The following is a 537-nucleotide window of genomic DNA, read 5'->3' as shown; positions in this document are numbered from 1 at the left end:
TCAGAGCACTCACAATGTACCCGGCGGCGATGGACCTAGGACCTCCCACCTCACCTGCACCCGCAGGCACAATCAGGGGCGGCACTGGGGATCAGAAGACAGGGGAGTGGGCCAGGGTCCACCAAGGAAACACTGATCGCCCGCCGTCTCAAAGTCCGAGACCCAAGCGCACTGCTCAGGGGCCCAATCCCCCCTGCCCCGCCGCGAAGCCACCCTGCCCCTGGGCCTGCCCTCCCTTTCTGTACCTGAGTGGAGGGGTCTGAGCACGGCCGGGGGCGCCCCCAGTAGGCCGCGAACGGAGCTGCAGCCAGGCCCTGCCCTCCAAAACGGCCCCCTCCAAGACCCTTGATGGCCTAAAGCCCTGGCAAGGACCCTGTCCCGACTTTTCCTGAGTGCACGTGTTGTCCTGTCGCCTGGGGAGCACCCTCCGCCCATCCCCCTGCGCGCGCGTGCCCGACTACAGTTGCTATGGCAGCTGGAGGGGAGGGGGCGCGCAGCCTGACGCCCCGCCCCGTCCCGGTGAAGCCCCGCCCCCAC

The sequence above is a fragment of the Chinchilla lanigera genome, unplaced genomic scaffold (assembly GCF_000276665.1).
Source record: "Chinchilla lanigera isolate Chin_1 unplaced genomic scaffold, ChiLan1.0 scaffold00021, whole genome shotgun sequence".
Classification (NCBI taxonomy): domain Eukaryota; kingdom Metazoa; phylum Chordata; class Mammalia; order Rodentia; family Chinchillidae; genus Chinchilla; species Chinchilla lanigera.
This window is presented reverse-complemented; position numbering follows the sequence as displayed.